Source organism: Pyxicephalus adspersus, chromosome 5, assembly GCF_032062135.1.
Source record: "Pyxicephalus adspersus chromosome 5, UCB_Pads_2.0, whole genome shotgun sequence".
NCBI classification, from domain to species: Eukaryota; Metazoa; Chordata; class Amphibia; order Anura; family Pyxicephalidae; genus Pyxicephalus; species Pyxicephalus adspersus.
This window is the reverse complement of record NC_092862.1, coordinates 67600726-67616548: the sequence shown is the minus strand read 5'-3', so window position 1 is coordinate 67616548 and position 15823 is coordinate 67600726. Positions and strand designations below refer to the sequence as shown.

The 15823-nt window shown below is 36.2% G+C and overlaps 1 protein-coding gene across 3 annotated transcripts in view; it reads left to right on the top strand.

Annotated features, from left to right (window-relative positions):
* The window catches only part of CDH20 (cadherin 20), a 197012-nt gene that overhangs the window by 142842 nt on the left and 38347 nt on the right, over positions 1–15823 (top strand). The window contains exon 1 of one of the 3 annotated variants that reach the window (XM_072411838.1): positions 4496–4666. The exons of the other annotated variants lie outside the window; for them this stretch is intronic. The gene's annotated coding sequence lies outside the window, so the exon portion shown is untranslated. Of the gene's footprint in view, positions 1–4495; positions 4667–15823 lie in introns of those variants that run through there. 3 annotated transcript variants of the gene reach the window in all.

The window sequence follows — 15823 nt, the reverse complement described above, 5'->3', positions numbered from 1 at the left end:
CACTATGTGGATTTCCAAGGTATACTGCTTTACTTATCTGACTGCGACCTAAGATCCAATCTAAGTGCACACAAAGGACAACCAATCAAAACATCTAAATGACTGGGTGCCTTCCTGAATGACTGTATTTGAATAGAAGGGTGCCTGATAAAAAATGGAGGGCAGTATGACGTCTAAACACAGATGGAAAATGCCCTAAAGCTACGTACACGTGTGAGATTTTTATCGCCCGATAATCGGCATCGGCCAATTATCGGGCGAAAATCTGCCGTGTGTACAGTCGGTGTCGTCCATCGTCCGGACGACCGACCTGCCGGATCCACGGACGATGGACGACAGCCGATCGTAATGAAAGTGAAGGGGAGAGCGCGCAGCAGGGTGCCGCTCCGTCGCTCTCCCCCTCCCCTCTCCATAGAGCATGAACGGTGCTGTATGTACAGCATCATTCATGCATCTTGCAGCCCCTTGTCGTTGGAAAGGATCGTGAAAGATCCTTTCCAACGACAAAAATTGGCAGTGTGTACGCAGCTTTACTCTCTGGGTAAGTATAAAATGTTCTTTCAGAACACTATGGGCTCTATTTATAAAAGAAGGAATTTGACATTCCCTTAACCATTTATTACTGCCATTGAAACCCATGGAACTGGAAGTTTCCCACCAGGGAATATTTGAGGGAATGTCAGATTCCCTGTTTTTTAAATAAAGCCCTAAGTGTTTATTTACATGTACATGTTGCTGTATACATAATTCATGTTGAGCTGCCATTCACTTTAAATGGCACCCCAACACAATGCCTTATGCCTTAATAAACACATATTAATGTGAAACATAATGCATGCTAACACAGGTACATTAATGTCCTGCATAAACCTAAATGCCCTAAATGTTAGTGGCTATCAGTTGGAAATATACTAATTTGTAAGCAAACAATATGGAGCAATAGTAAAGGCCATCAAAAGGCCACCACCAAAAGTCATGCCACTCTACACAACCCTGACACCCTATTTCTATGCTAAAATGTTCCCAAAATGAAAAGTACCGGTACCTACAAGCAACAAACTTTTGCCTGGTACAATATCCTGAAAATGTAATTTTCCACACACAGCACTGTCTTATTATATAAACTTTTACTGAACTAGTACACTGTCAGAATATATTTTACCATCGAATTAATAGTACCAGACAATTTGTTGGTATTTGCAAAAGAACATTCAAGGCTTACAATATATGGAAAGTATGTGGTTATTACTGTGGCCTGTATTTCTGTTATTATAAGCCACTGTTGCCTGTCAATGCACATAGACCCCTGACTTTTACTAAGGTATACTCCTCAGTGCTGGAGGGACATGCAACGCCACAGCGCTCAACAGTTACAGCAAGACAAAATAATTTCTGACAATGCCCCCATTTTGCTATCCTTCTATGTTTTGTGGCCGTGGGCAACATTATTCTTTTTTCTAAGATATATCATAATTCCATAGGACTATTGTGAGTTTTCAGATGAACTAATCATAAGTACTTATCACGCATTGCTTTGAAATACGTTATTAGCAACTTACTGTCAGAGACAGAAGAAACATAAATTTGTTTTCAGATGTAACAAAATAACAGAATAGCAATAAACACCACAATCAATACCAAATTACATGAATTCATAGTCACAATAAAAAATAAACATGGTCATCAAACACAACATAAAAGAAATATAATATTATATTTTGCCATTTTCCAAAATTCTAGAACTTTGTTAAATCCCATTTTAACTTTAAGTTTGTTTCCCTAAGAAAGCAGCCAGTGGGCACTGCCAATATGTAGTAGTTGTTATCTGTAAGAAAACAGAGGTCTCTCTGCACATGTCCCTAAAATATATTGAAAAAATGACAATTTAATATAATCAATAAATGACAGGGACAGTGAGGCTAGGGAGGAAAGGGCTAGATCAGTGTTCTATGGTGCCTTAGGGTTCCTCAAGAGGTTGCTAGGAGTTCCTTAAGCAATGAGAAGTTTGTGCTACTCATCATCATTTTAATTTTAAGTTTTAAGAATTTTAAGATCATTTTAAGTGACACCAATGATCTTTTTGGCTTTTTGTAGTAGTGACATTCTTCTTACTGGCCAGAAATGTCTAAGGCATTCTTCCCAACGACCACCATGTACTGTGAGCTATGGATATAGTAATTATAGCAGGAATTTGTTTAAGATCTGAGCGTTATTTCAAGAGTTCTCCATGCTTAAAAAAAGTCATGATAGGGTGGTGTAGATGATGCTGAATGTGCATCAGCCAGGAAATTAGGTGGACTTTATCTAACTTGCTGCACATTCTAATGCACACTAACAGAAGCTTACAGTGTGTAAGCAAAGTGATTTCAGTACAGGCAACTGTGCAAAATGGAGATTCTCTGGTTCTGCTTTAATAATTATTTGGTTGAATCTATACTAGGGCAAGCAAAAGAGTATGTAACACCAAAAATACAGTTGAAAATATAAAATCTAATATACTGAATAAGAGTGATACAGTGAAAAAATGCTAGTAGTCGGCAAAAAGAGAGCAAGTACCCTACTTGTAGCTTACTTGTTCTCTATTAGGACAGAATATTGATATCAGATGGTCTACCAAACCACTCATTATTTTGCAGGAGCACTTTTGAACATTGTGAACACATATTGCTCTCCCACCATGGAGATTACCAAAATCTTGTTGTACCTAATGGGGTGCATATGAACTAAACATGACCATTGTACCCCAAGTCCACCAGCATTCCATGGCAAAGCATTATCCAAAGGTGGACCATATGTGGACATCATGCTGCCCCAACCACTCTTGAATGGTAATACAATTAGCTACAACTTTTATGACAAATAACAATTTTTAATCAAAACTAACTAGACTGTGTTAACATATGCAGCATGTTGTTTGCGTGATATGCAAGAATACTTTTCTATTTTACAAGCCACCAAACATGGTTTCATGCTTCCTGAACACCACTTCATTCTGTAGTTCTCTTGATATAGTCAAAGATCCAGAGGTGGACAGAAGAGGAAACACAAAAAAGAAAAAGCCTAACATACTCTGTAAAGTTTATAACTAACCTAACTAACCCTTTTGCCCTAAGCTCCAGCCCACGGACATAATTATAGTAAATATGTTGCTGATATAGGCAGCAACGGGTCCATTTTACCATCAAGCATTACTGTTTTTGAAACAATGTTCCTTTTTGTAGATATCCCAGTCTTAAATCACACCCAAGTGCTGAAGGGCATATGAGCATGGCAGGGGACCTCATCATTTCTGCACTTTGACATACCAGCCTACACACCTCATGCCTTTTCTGAGAAGGAAGGGGAGCTTATTCTTCCTTTTCTCATTTTGAAGGTATAACTTTTGGCTGCATTCTGATTCTAATGTGTAATCAGCAGCATGAGGTTGTATGGACTATCTACTTAGCTGTATATAGTGAACATAAACTCCTTTCCTTTTTCAAGTTGTAAAACAAATAAATGGATCCCACATATCTAATGTAATTTTATTTTAAGACCAGCAAGTTGCATGGAAACGCTGAGAACAAACAGCACACTGCAGAATCATCTATGTATCAGATTATTTTATAGACTTGAGATGAGCAAGAAAATACATTCCTCTTGTGTAAAAGAAGCCACTAATTACGAAATATAATTAATTGGTGGTATATTAAATACTGCACAGCAAACAAAACCATCATGTTTCTTCTCCCTAGAGCTCCAATTTCAGAAAAGAATAGCACAGAGAGATATCCTTGTGTCCTTGTGACTCATCAGAATTAAAGATCCAATAAGTTTCCTGAATATAACTTGCTGCTCAGATGGCAGGGATGTACATTCATCTACAATATAATATCTCTACAATTAGTAAACTGCCAGCAATCTAAAGCAAACAAAAAAATGTAACTAGCTGCTGCTAATAATGACAGCATTCTCCAGGAGTACTGTAATTCCTAATTAATAATGATTTAAAAGGCCAGCCCAGATGCATTGTTTATTTGCATAAAAGGATATGCGACATTAAAAGACTGGAGCCTCTAATTAGGTACAGAGAGCATCCAATTAATCTCAGAAATATAAAGAAAGGTTACAGGGCTCGCTTATATCTACAGTTTATATGCATGTTGTTTGTCAGCCTAATGAAACAAGCTACCTGAAGCAAGACAGTCCAAAGAGAATTTGTAAACTGTCCTCTTTATTTGATTTTAAGTCTCCACAAGAATATGTACAACATGGTCTTTGATAAATATATAATTCATTTAAATATGAGAAGATTGAGACAATTTTGCCTTTTTTATCATAATGGAGCACAGTGAATGCATCCTGAGATTTTCACTTGTGAATGACTTCTTACATAAGTCTCAGAGGGCTTGCTCAGTGATTTAGATAGGAGGGGTTGGGATGCAAGAGGAGAGAGAATAGCAGATTGAGGCACAGATGCTGATTGGTGTGTCTTTTTGAAATTCTCTTGTTCAGTTCTCAGTGAAAGTTGCTTGCCCCCACAAGTGACAATTCAAGTTTTCCTCATTTAGGAGACTGAAGAACAGCACAGTTGTTTTACAATAATGACAAGGTTTACATCACAGGAACCTTAAGTGGACTAAGCAAGACTTGATAGAAAAAAATCTGGACCAAAGGAGAAACAGAGGTATGTCCTTATTAACATTTGTATGTCATTGGTGTTATATATAAAGCTGTTAAATCTTTTGATTAAAAAGTCACTTATGTCAATAGACATATATGGAGATTGGAATGTATATATTTTAATGTCATGACACATAGGTTGTTTAAAAATATATGAAAACAAAAGATTTTAAAATATATACATAATACTACTGAATTTTGATAAACTTTCTTCTCTTTAAAGTTATCATTAGCACAAACTGACAAACATGAAAGTGTGCAAAATTTAACAATTCTCCTTAGCTATGCATGCAAAAAAAATCCCAATGACCCAGAACTTTTGTTGTGTCATGGTCATTTGTCTTTTAGTTGTGTAATGTAATGCATGCCACGTACAATTGATCAATAAGCATATGTAGTGAATATTCATGCTTACTATGGTCCATTAACACAATAATGACAAATTATTTTCCAATAGAATACTATAATTGTAGAACATTAACTACATGCTGTATATGTTTGTCACTTAGAGATTTAATACGTCTTTTGGGGTGAATTTTGGATGTGTTCATCATTTGGAGGAAAGATCTGTACTCCCATTTTTGTAGCTCAAATGTACATGCAATTTTTGCAAATACAATGCAAAGTTAAGGTAATTAAAATGCATCCATCATTGACCTGTATGTAGTAAACTTAATGGTTGAACTTTGCATATCATCACTTTTTTCTGTACTGCCTGGGTCTATAATGGGGTTAGGGGCTCGAAAATTGCTGTAAAACTTTCTACTGAACTTTCAAAGCTGGAATGTAAATGTATGACTTAACAATCTGAGGACAAACTGAACTTCCACTTAAAATAAGTAATGTGCTGGCAAGTCATGGACAAATGATGCTAAGCTGACTTTATTAATACCTAGATTACTATGCATCCCTGACTTATTTAATAAGACGTTAAGGAGACTTCTCGCCACATTTTTTCCTTGGGTTTAATTTCCTTCTCACCTTTTGTGACAGTATGATGGAAAAGGTTGTTCCAGCTATCTTTACCAAGTCTGAATAATGAGGCTGATTGTTTTCTATTCATGTACACATAATGTCGATTTACCATGCTGAAAGGGGAGAAAACACTTCTTCTGAAATACTAATTGGGATTAGAAATGTTGCATTGCTGGAGGGAATGTTATAGAGCAGACTTCCCACTTACATTACACCCTATTACTTTGGAGATACAAATATTGTAGAGTGGAAATGCTCTTTATGTGTGCACTGTACTTAAATCAAATAAGCACTTCATTACTTTCTTTTATGTATATATGTGCTTTTGACTATGAACCCAAGCTCCAAGGCAGAAATTAATGAGAAATCATTTCTTCACTCCTATGCAGAATTTCAGTTTATTAATTGGATTCATTTCAAATAGCTGCGGGGAAATTGCGATGGGTGTCTGTTTTGTATTTTCCACTCACTCCCTAACAAGGTATCAATGAGGTTGTCCCTTTTCATTTGCAAAAGCAGAGGACCCAACTGAATACAGTACAAAGCAGCAGTGCTGTTGGCAGTGTGAATAGAGGAGCAATGGGTACTTGCTAGGGGTGATCATGTCACAGCATCTCTTTGAAGCAGATCCACTGTTCTAAAACCGGCTTGTAGAATAGAGAGGGGAACACATCAAGTTTCCATGCCAAGTGCCCATTCACACACTGCTGCCTCTGCTGAGCTCTCACACACAACTTAGAGAGTGATTTTTTTTCCTACAGAACAAAGACTTTGGAGACTCTAGTGCTTTGAAAAAGAAAGGGACTGTTCCTTGTGTTGCTATATTGGGACAAAGAAACAGAGGATTCTACACATATACTCTGAATTTCAAATCTGGCAATGTAAAAATGCTAATGCGATAAACCTTTCATCTATTTTAAATTTAATTTCTCCTACACCACATTTCTTGTCAAGATTAGTCTAGTCTTTTTCTAAGAATAATTACCCAGAGATGCTAATGCTTTCCAGTGCTACTTCATAGAGTTGTGCCATGTAGCTACTTGCTGCCCTAGAGGAAAGAATTCGATATAAGAAGACCAAGGCATTCATGTATCTTACCAGCTTTGTCAATGAAATATATTGGAAATACATTTTGCATATACCGTTAAACTATAATATATATTATATGCCACTCCAAAATCAGTGGCTTTTTTATTGGGTTTTTTAGAGTTTTTTATAGAGTTAAGGTATGTTGCTTTTACATCTCATGATGGAAACATGTCACTTCAAAAGCTTGTTGCAACTCCCAGAATGATTTGGCTTAACATTTTCAAGGATGCTGAATTCTAGTAGACTAAAGCTACGTACACACTTCCAATTATTATCGTTGGTAAACGAACGACGAACGATCCTGCACGATATCTGCGAACGATCGTATAGCACCGATCCTGTACATACAGATAACGACACGATCGTTCGTAGATATTGTACACACAATAGATGCGATTGTTTGAGCGATACAGGAAGTGACGTGCACGACAGGAAGTGAACGAACGTTCGTTCATCACGCATGCTCAGACCATGGACGATCAATGAACAATCGTACACACGAACGATGGTCAACGATCGTCGTCCAATCCGATCCGCCTGTCCGGTCGTTCATTTCCAACGACTTTCCTCGTTCGTCGGCGTCGTTGGTTACTTTTTTTACGAACGATTTTTGCCCAATCGATCGCTCGTCGTTCGTTCGTCGTTCATTTTGAACGATAAAAATTGGAAGTGTGTACGCAGCTTAAGTTGGCTGTTTGGAAACAGTGTTACCAGCAAAAGATTACAATGATATCCGACCCCTATAAAATATTAGGTGAGTGGGGTATCATTGGAGCTTACATTTGAAACTACACTTTTTGATTCATGTCTCTTTTAAAAGACGAGAGTAAATTACATTTTGATTGCAATTTCAAGTGTAGACAGTAAAATTAGTTGTCTAATGGCATAAAGTTTGTCTTGCAACTGTGTCTCTAACATAGTAATGTGGTATGTAAAGTAAACCATTATGCACTGCAAGGAACTCATTGTATCTCTAATTGTGCACAGGGAGCAACAGTAAGGTCTTGTTAAAATGTTCAATACATTCCCCCAAAGTCTTTGAAAAGCTTGTAGCCAGAGTTGAAAAGCTCCCTAAAGTCGTTTTAGTACATTCTATTCCAGTTTGAGGATATTAACAAACTTTTTAATGAAAGTATTGGATGTCACTTTAAATAAGTAGCCTACAGATGGGCTTGAAACTTGTCAAAAGCCTTTAACAGTTTTAAAGTGCCAACCAGCACTGCCAAATGTTATGTTACCATACCCAAACTGGAACTGAAGGGTACATTAAAGTCTCATAGAAAGTTTTTTGAAGCTGGCTAAACACTTTGCTAATGCTTGGTAAAGTCTACTGTATATACTGATCTGAATCCCCAGCGAACAAGACTTTACTTCCAATAAATATCCATAGGCTCCCTTATGATGATATTTAATTCCACTCTATTGTAGGGAGAGGAGACGCTTGGGTTAATTTACAAAAGGGCATATAAAGCAAAACAACAATGGTCAGATGTACCCTATGCAATACGGTGATAAATCAGACTGCTGTTATCATGAAGTCCTGGCCTATACAACTAAGCACTTCACCCCTTGAAATTAGAAATGGACTCTGACCAGTCAACTAATACAGTCGGTTTTAGTGAACCTTCATGGAAATGGCAGAGATGCCGGTCCACCGGCCTGGGTCTGCCATAAAACAATCCTGGTGTGTGAACTGAATAATGGGACATGCCATGGGGTGACATCACATTTTCCTTTGGATGCTAGACAAGCATTTATTTTAAATCAGTGTAATATAGTGACTTTGTTGATACAGAAATTGGAATATTACGTATTCATTAGAAGAAAAATTCTGTAATATCTTGGATTTACAGTATAGGTAGCATCCTATTAGCAAACCCATAATCCACTGCTGGTTATTCAACTCAGAAGAGATAATTCCTTTTTAAGCCACTTTATACAGTTTTATTTGAGGATTATGGATGTAGCTCTTGTAGAGGCATGGTTAAAATATTGTTAATTGTCACAGTTTAACACTTTTCTTGGTTGTATTAACCATAATCCTCTTATCAAAATACTTTAAACAGCAATACTACCAAAACACATCATTTGGACTATTTTATAATGTAAATGCAGTACTGCTGACAAAACAGCACCTTTGCAATGTTCATAAATCATCACAGTATGTGTTCCATCAGCTGCAATGTTTTCCCATTTTGCCTAGAAATCCTAAATTATTAGTAGTCACAGGTTTAATTTGATTTTTTTTTCACTTACTTTCAGAAAATGTATAGTTTAATAAACATATTATTAATTTGACCTGAAAATATTTAAAAACTGGAAAAGGTGTCAGGTGTGTCTTATATGACTATTTAAACATGGCATGTTAATCTAGATAAAATTTGCTTATAGTCACCTTTTAAATTTCATCTTATTTCCAATGCAGGCTGAAAATGAAAGGCACCATCCCTTCCATTTATTTTCTTCCTGAACAGCAAATATATAATACTGCTTTTTATATACATTTTCTATAGTGAAAACCAAGTGATTAATGATTGCCAGTGTGTGGTATGGAAATACACATAACTTGGTTACAGAGACCACCAGCCTGACTGAGTTCATAGAGGTCTTCACGCTGCCTTAAAGAGCCAAAAGCCACATTTGTACCTTTTGAAACAGTTCTATTCACTTTCAGAGAGCTACCGTGAGATTGGGGTTTTGTCTGGACAGTTAAACTAAAAAGCAGTAATTTGTCCCATAGCCGTCGTTAACACACTATTTCATGCTTTCTCTAAGAGGAGGTTCTGGTAATTTTTGGTAATGTTGGCCTGGTTTTGTATCTGTGTTCATTATTAAACTGATATAAACATATGACAAAAAGATTATATACTGTTCACTAAGCAAAGCAAATTGTAACTCTTCACGGAATAATATGCTTATCTTAGTAAATTTGGTGAAAATGAATCTTAGATAGGCGTACCAATCTACCAATTTTTTTTTATTTACAAAGTGGTTCCCATAATTTGAAAGCTACATTTGTATCCTTCTACATGGAAGTAGGATCTGTTGCCATACCAAAAAAAAGTCTGAAAAAATAGGGTTCTTCTGACACCAATCACATTATCCGACTTGCTTGTTCCATGTTTGTTTGAAAAAAAGCTCACATTAATCAACTCAAAATAAAAAATCTGGTGTTAACACAGATGCCTCCTGTATCGTTTTGTACTACTCATGCTGGATTACTAAATGTCCAGCACAAACAATAGTTTTTTTTTTTTTTTTGTTCTAATAGGTTACATTGGGTGCTTCCCATTCATCCTACCCCCTTCTCTCTCAATAAAACAAAGTCTGCCTACTTTCCCTCTAAACATTCATTAGCAATCATTTTGGTTGACAAGTGTTTGCTTTAGAATATATCTGGCCCTGCTTCAGCTAAGTAGCAAAGAAACCCTTTTCCAAGATTAGGTGCTCTGTTCAAAGATGATGCTCAACAGGAAGTTCTGAGCAACTGCTCTACTTTTGTTCCACTTTTTTTAATTAAAGCCACAAAGTTTTAGCAAAGACTTTATTCCTTTACTGTAGGTATCTTTGGATATTGTTAAGTAATAAAATTAGAAGTTACGTTTCATTAAAATACACATCTAAACGTGTTTAAGTAGGTGAAATGTTTGCAGATATTAACTATTCCTGTAATCGTCCAGCTTGGCATTGTCTATTTAACATTTATTGACTCCTTGTTGGTAGGGGAAGAGATTCATCACATTAGGAAAGCTTTGGACAGACGAGGACACCAGGAAAAGTCAACAACTGAATATACCTTTAGAAACCTCTATCTCTGGTTGTACTAACCTTGGCAAAATCAAGAGCAGATTTGTTTAAAGTGAAGTGATAGCACACTCTGACAATTGTTACAGGAACATATTTCCCCATAGAGTGGGCAGGGATTAGTTTCTGTTATAAAGTTTTTATTGCTTTCTGTGTCCCTTTTAGGGGTATTCATTCTTTATTTGTGCAGGTGATCACAGTCGACAGGACTGGTAAGAAAAGTAGAGAAAATCGAACATTTTAAACTGTCACACAAACAGGCAAAGTGTACATTCTTTATGGCAACATTGTCTAAGAGGGATATTTACTTCTAAAATGCTTACTCCTTTTTTATGTTGTTTCTAGAGGTCAGGAAATAAAGTAAAAACATTTATTGGCCCACAGATTACAAACAAGAATCTTGACATTTAATATATCAAAAATTAAAATAAAAAGTTTAACTTTAACTTTTAATATTGAAGAATATACACCCAAGTAGAAAATTATGTTAAAGTTGCTTCAGCCCCAGTATTGTTTTGCACTCTACAGCATTTTCAACAGTTCACCCTCTGACTTCAGCATTTGATCTTTCTTTCTTTTGATCAACTTAGCTTTAGAAACCCATCATTTGATCTTAAAATAATGAATGATAAAAGAAAAAACATAACTTAGTCAAAAGTATGAAGTACAGATTCCAGCACATAAAGACGGGGGCTGGCATTCGTAGTAGAATTAACCTTTTTTTACTTTCTCAAAGATTTTTTTTTTTTTAATTTAAGCCGTGGTATCATCATCAATCATATACCTTCCAATCAGTAAAGCCTCTATTTCTATTTTATATATTTACATATTCACATTAATGTGTCACAAACCTAGTATACACATACCACTATTTTCTGATGATCTGGAGAAATGAGCCTCATTTACAAAGGGGCGTTATACGGTGCCTTTTTTCATGTATTTTCTATGTAGTATTTAGTGTATCAACCCCCATTAAAATAATCCTAAATGAATGAAATGCAAGGGAATATTATCATGTGGGGGACAGGGACGAAAAAAGTTTTTTTTTTAAGAAGGCAGACAAGAAACGTTTGCTGTTAAAATTAGTGTTTGTACCAGCATATTATTTTCCAGGACTGCCTTGGTCTTAGAAAATACAACATTCACAGTGAGCTTGCAATTGAAAAAAATATACATAGCAGTATATGACAAAGTGAATTTTTACTTTGCAGGGGATTTTTTCATTTAGCTTATCACATGAGATGAAGCTTTACTGACTTCAATCATTCAATCATGTGTATCAAAAATCATGTTGACTTGCATTTCCTTCTTTATATTTTGGTATTCTTTACAAATACCTTTTTACTAGGATAAATTGAATTGTTATATTAAGGTGACAGTTTGCTTTGCAAAGTGAACACCCTAAACTTTTTTAGTAAATTATGCTCAGAGTGTTTGACAAAGGCACTGCCTAGCGAGTAATGTTCAGTACTCCATTTTTGATCCTTCCTGGGTGGGATTCTTTAAATGCTCCTTATAAATGCTATTTGATAACAGTTTGTTATTTATAAATTACTAAAAAGTAGCACGGATATCAATACTTATAGGTGTTGTTGATGCAAGTAGACTTTCTTCTGGTGTTTACAAAGCTTCATGTCCTCCTTTTAAATTACAAAATTTTTTAAAAACAGGATACAACTAGAAAACAGGATGTAAAATATAAAGGGACATCTTTGATGATGCAGTAGTCAGGTCTGAGAATGATATTTATGTGCAACACGAGTCATTTCTTTTGTGAATGGCATCAGGAGGTTCTACACGGATCAGCATGGAACTGTAGGTGTGAAAGTGTGATGGCAGAAACTACTGTGTGCTAGAACTGTTTATGGTTGGCCAAATATGAAGAACCATATTGTTAACTGCTACACAAATTTCAAGACATGCTCCTAGCAACCAGTGAGACCAATACAGGCATCTGTAGAGGATAGGGACACTTTTAGTTGAGTTCTACACTTACACAATTAAAAACGTTTTGGGGCGCTTTATATCTCCTCCTATTGCAGACGGAGTATTCCTACTTTCCCGGCTTCAGCACACTCTTTTTACCTAGTTTAGTATTTGTTCCCTGGATATGGACATTAGCCTTTTGGCCCCATATGTACAACACAGGCCTAGACCTTTATATACAAGCCTCAGTATATATGCAGATATTTTATGCTAGTGCTTACTTGATAAAGTGGATTGTGTTCCAGGAAATTTGTTATATTAATATAATAATATCTGTGCAAATGCTTTCTTGGGAAATACACACCAACAAATAGATCTGATCTCCTTTATCTATTTTGTATTTCAGCCACCACACTATTTGCACCCTTATACAGTGATTCAGCCGGACAACTTAGTAATACTCTTGGAGTCCCAGATAGGATTATCAGCTAGACAGACAGAGCCTTCAAGACTGCACATTATTTTACTTCTTTGAAATATCTCATCAGTTCCCATATTTGTGGTGTGTAGTAGAGACTTGCCAACAATCACTAGTATTTGTATAACATTCTGTGTATAATAAGTACTGTAATCAACCAATGACTATATTTAGTATTTATTTCCATAACTTTGATTTTCCAGTACAGTTTTGAGTCTAACTGGTTGCCGTGGGGCAACACAGACAGACACACATTGATAAATGGGGCCAACTGTGAGCTTTTACATTTATGTATCATGCCACAGAGCAAATTGATAGGCAGAGATCAACAGCACAATGCTGTTTTAAACATTTTACAGCTCAGTTGATTGTTTTTACCACACTTAGCAATAGCACGGAATGCACCATACTGAGATGTGAGACTAGGTATCAGCAGGTAAGCAAGAGCATCAAGAGCTGGAAATGTATTTTAAAGAGTCGATGTGACAAAAAATTGCAAAATATTATTGATCAGCACATTGCCTGGTTCTCTGTACTTGTCACCACTGTGTCAAGTGACGCACAGATGCTAAAAATGCTTTTTTGTGAACTATGGCTTTTTAATAATATATGCTTTCACATGCCGGGCCATTGTAACTATCTTCTGGTCTACATTAGTTGCATTGATTTTACAGGGTTCTGACGGCAAGTTTAGAAGTTCATGTTAATACGTTTAGTGGTTTTCCAAAATGTAAATGCTAGAAAAATAATTGTAAATATGTGTAAAAGAGAGTTTAATTAATTTAAAAGCCTCCCAAATAATTTAGATTTATCCTACTTATACAATCAGTGTTTTCTAATTAGTAAAATTTTAGTGCCATGGTTGTATTTATTATCACTGCTTAGTCCTGATTCTGTTCCCAGCAAATCAACATCCCTTCTTGCCTATCCACATTGGTCACACACATCCTATTAATTTCCAGCTCTGCACTTTTCTCATTGACATAGGCAATTCTTCTGACCTCTTAATCCAAGAAATAGAACCATCCAGTCTGCTAGTTAAATCAACATGCTCCTTAGTACCGGCCAGTGGTAACAGTGCCAACTTTCACTGTAGCAAGCCTATTCCCTCATTAGTAGGGATGAGCACCTCTGGCATTCTCACAAAACTTTCCTCAAACTTCTGATGTGTCTGCGAAATTTCGGCAAACTGATTTTGTGGACCTATCAGAAGTTCCAGGAAATCATTACAGGAGGATTACTAGGGCTGCATTTATTCATTCAGCCCTGGAAATCCTCCTGTGTGCGATCCACGGCACTAGAGGTTAAATGGGGACAAGTCTCCCCATTCAAAACCTCTAGTGCTCTCTGATTGGCTGAGGAAAGGAAAATCCTGATGACACTTGGCATGACCATCTGTATTTTTTTACCAGCTGTGGATATCACAAATGTGAAATTGCAGGAATACAATTAATAGACAAGGGCAGAATACTGTTATCGCATAATGGAAGATTCTTTTATATCAACCCTTTATAGAGAGAATGTACTTCTTCACTGCACAATATACAATGGGCCTGATTTGGTAAAGTTATCCAAGACTGGAGAAGATATTTTTAAGAAATCCATTCCAGTTTGCTGGATCACACAGATTCGCCCATAAGAGTCTATCTTCTTTAGTCTTGAGGAACTTTAAATAATCAGGCCCTATGTATATCATAAAAGAAAAGTCTGAATGTATGTTTGTATGACCTCTAGCTTTTAGCTTTACAGATATAAAAGAAATACATTTGCATTTATCAGCTGAAGTGTTTCTATTTCATTGCTGTTTATCACATTAAGGAGGTGTTAATAATTGCTTACAACTGGGTATTGGTACTATTGTTTAAAATAATACAGACAGTACTTATTACAAAGAATAACTCACATTTAATGTAATTTCCCCCTAAAAGTATAGAAATAGGCACATCCTTAATGAAACGAGGCCTAAAGCTGTAGGACATGAATATCCGTATCTATTTTGTAAATCCACTTACAGTATGCCGATTTATAGAACAAATGTGTGCGTCTTTTTAGCAACGTGTTCCTTATTTGTATTTTAAACCCTGTGAGTCCTTGCCTTTGTAGGTCTCAAAAGACATTCATGCATAATAACTATATTACTTCTGACATTGCCTTAGACATTGCTTGCAAAAATTATGACGATCATGTTAACTACACAGCACAGGAGACTAAAAAGTTCATCTTTCAGTGTGAACAAAATTACATCTGCCACTTGATTTCTTCTGAATAATGAACCAGTAACTGGCCCATTTGAATCTATATTCCTTTAATGACAAAACACACTATAAGTAGCTTAGACACAGAATACACTTGCATAGTTGCAAACAAACATAAACTTGCAGGGATTTTTGTGCTTCCTGCTGAGCTGGTTTATTCAAGCGTCATTTACGAAATTCTTCTTTGAAACACAAAGTAATTTTTTTCAATACTAAAAAGATAAAATGATTTAGGCTATGTACACACGTGCAATAATTGTTGTTGGAAAGGATCTTTTATGATCCTTTCCAAAGACAAACGACTTCACGTTGCATGAACGAGCGCTGCACATACAGCACCATTCTGCTCCCCCCACTGCACTCTCTCCCCATTCACTTTCATTACAATTGTTCCTCGCCCGTCGTCCGCGGATCCACCAGGACGGTCATTGGGATGGCGAGCGTTGTACACAAGCCAGATTCTTGCCCAATATCAGCTCTGAGGCGATTATCGGACGCGAATTATTCGACGTCTTTACGTAGCCTAAGTAAAGTAAATATAAAATATTTATTAAGAAACTTTGTGTTAACATTTTGGGTAAGCAGATGAGCATAAATTATTATTGAACTTGAGAGAAGCTACCGTATGGATGTC